Raw genomic sequence first — 3,134 nt, forward strand, 5'->3', positions numbered from 1 at the left:
TTTATGCTAGGCAGGTAGAAGTCAAAAGACTTTTGCTTTTAGACTCCAGGATTCCTCCAGCAGGCAAAGCCCAGTGTAACATTTCACTGTGGTTTGCTCATGCAAAATGTCTAAGGTTATCTCCTAAATCTCCCTGTGTAGTATAGCTGATGGGTTCTTACCAATACAGTTTACCACATTTCTGCTGAAGAGACACCTACAAAAAAATTGTAATCAAGTTTCTTAGTTATTCTGCTTATTCATACATCCAAATGTGTGTGTGTTAAGACATGGTCTGTTAGCCAAAAATGTGATTGAATAGGATACCCTGAACAGCCAAAATAACTAAGTATAGCACTCTCAACATTCATATTTCAGTGAGGTTTCAGATATACACAATGTGTCCCAGCTTAGGATGCTCAAGGCCAGACATTCTCAAATGAGTAACATGAGAACTTCTTTCATCTATATACATGACCAGCTTCCATTTCTACAGTTACAAGAGGGTAAATCCATTATCTAAGCTAGGACTACTGTGCTGTGAGGCAAAACCACCCAGCATCCCACAACGCTGGGTGATCAGTATTACATATAAATCACAGGCTCCCAAGCTTCCATTTTATAATGGATGTTCACAAGCTGCTTTGGAAATGAAGCTGCAAACTACGTAACAGTTCTTTCAACAGAGACTAGATGGCTCAAGGGGTGGCATATTCAGACATTCACCTCTGAATTGCCACCTTAATGTCACCCTATGCCAGCAGCAACTGCAAATTGTTACCATCTGATGGCTTTTTGGTGGCCTGTAAGAACTGAGTGTGATGGGCAAAGTGAAGTCCAGTTCCTAATGGGCAGTTGTCCACATTACAGAAGCCAACTGACACGAACTGGCACCCTTACTGGAAGTCTCAGGAGAGAGGCCAATACTGCAGAGTTATGAAAACTCTCCAGGGTTCAGGTATTTGAGCTGGTCGAGGGAGCTTCATTTGACATTGTGTTGTACGTATTGTATACATTTAGATAAAAGACTTCCGTTTTCAGGAGCTAATCTCATACATTTCAAGAGTGCTTAATTCACAGTTCTACAGAATGTATTAATTGAACAAGTTTAAAGTCTAATAAAAATTCCAATCATAGCTAAAGCTCATACAACCTGCTAAGCACATAAAACATCCAGAACACCAGAACATGCACCTCTAGTTACAAATGCAACCTCAGCAAGCGATCGAGTTTTTGGGTGGCAATTCATTTTTAACCGTAAGAAAGTGAGGACTTAAAGCTGAAGCCCTTACAAGCACATCTTCCCACCCGACAGGCCTGTGTGTGCAGAAGTGGGTCTGATGTATTTTCTCCACCACATCATGTGTATATAAATGTTTTTGGTGTAGTATTTACATGGAAATATGTTAACCTGTTTTCCTGTCTGCTCCATGGAAAGACTGGTCCGTGATCATGACAGTTCACCAGGTTCAGGTGGAGTTGGAGGGAGGGTTTTGCAACTCAGTTGCTTCTCCCATCTCAGCTGCCATTAACATGACAAACTTTATCCAAAAATCAGGTGGTAGAATGACAGGCACTAATTTTGAGTGGTCACTGAGTACAGTAAGTGGCTGAATGCTCCATATTGTGGTTGCAGTTCCTGCTTTGATCAATTCTTCTGAAGCGTCTGTGATACTCTGTCAAAAGTATCATTCGTTCCTTCTTTTTAAACCCTGTGCTGCCTGCTGCGTGACCTGGATCGAAACGTACCTGAGTCAGATCTCCAGGGTGTGCCTGACTTGTTCTGGCTAACAGCACCCTCTCAGCTCCACAGGAAAAGACTTACAATGTAAAATGTAAATGCAGGTCCCACTAACATTTTGTTCCTCTTTACTTTAGACAACTCTGAAATGTCTGCCTGAGATGAGACCCATTTTCCAAAATCCCCGGAGTCCTGATGTTCTCAGGAAGTAGCCTAACAATGCCAATATTATGTTTTATGGGGAGTTCTGACTCAAATTTTAGAGCTGGTTTGTCATGCAAACATATGTGCCCCTAAGCCATCCAATGACTGGAAAGAACTAATCTATTTTAAGCAATATGTAGTCCTTAATTAACTATTTATCATTCATGAAGACTACATTGGCAGCTGCAAGGAGATAAGAAAATCCCAAGATGATATAGAACCTGGTTTTTGTGTAGTTAAGAACTTCAGTAGGGATAAAGATTCTGATCCTACTTCCATTGAAGTAAATAGCAAAACTCTCATTAACTTCTATGGAAGGAGGATGAGGCCCAAAGTCTATAATGTAAACACAAAATCCTTTGATCAGATTTCACATCAGCCATAAAATGAGAGAAGTTAGCAACAGAAAAGGCTTAGTCCATCTCTCTGCCAATGAAGGGTTATTCCATACAGGAGGCTTGAGTATTGTGTACACATTTAACGGTTCTTGGCAATGAGTCTCCACCATTCCCTTAAGAGACTATTCAACTATCTAATAGATCTCACCTGCCAGGAAACTTTCCCTACTGTTCAAGCTACAGGGTCTTTTTCTTTTTTGGATGAAATATGTCCCATCAATGTGCGGGACTGACAGAAAAGGCTGGCAGAAACCATGATGCCTTGCTTGCAACATGCAAAAGAAAATAAGTTGATGTATCACTAATTTCAAATTGCTGTTGCCCTGATCCATGTTGTGTAACGTGCAGTTTGTGTAAGAGCTCTGTCAGCAGGAAGAGAGAGAAGCGGTCTCGGCACTTCTGCTTTACTAAGTTATCTGACAGGTCAGGCTAGTCACATTGCTGGAAAGAAGACGACAGGGATGGTGCAGCAGACAAGGAGTCTGATGAATTTTTCTTACAATGATACAAGAACATCCTGCGCTGGGCTCAAAGATGCCAGGCATGGGGGGAACTGCTGCACTCAATTTGCAAAGCAGTGTCCCTGACACCACAATGGATGCCATTTTAAATTATCTTAGCTTCCCTCTGAACAACTGACCGTCTGCAGTGGGTCTAATAACAATATTGGTCTAGTCCCAACTCCCAGCCTAAGGCCATGCAACAACTAATTCTGAAAGTGAAAGAAAGGAAATATAACCCCGGACAGGGCCGGTGCAAGGAAGTTTCGCGCCCTAGGCAAAACTTCCACCTTGCGTCGTCCCCCCCGCCCC

Source organism: Terrapene carolina, unplaced genomic scaffold (assembly GCF_002925995.2).
Source record: "Terrapene carolina triunguis isolate 2854851 unplaced genomic scaffold, T_m_triunguis-2.0 Scaffold42, whole genome shotgun sequence".
Lineage (NCBI taxonomy): Eukaryota > Metazoa > Chordata > Testudines > Emydidae > Terrapene > Terrapene triunguis.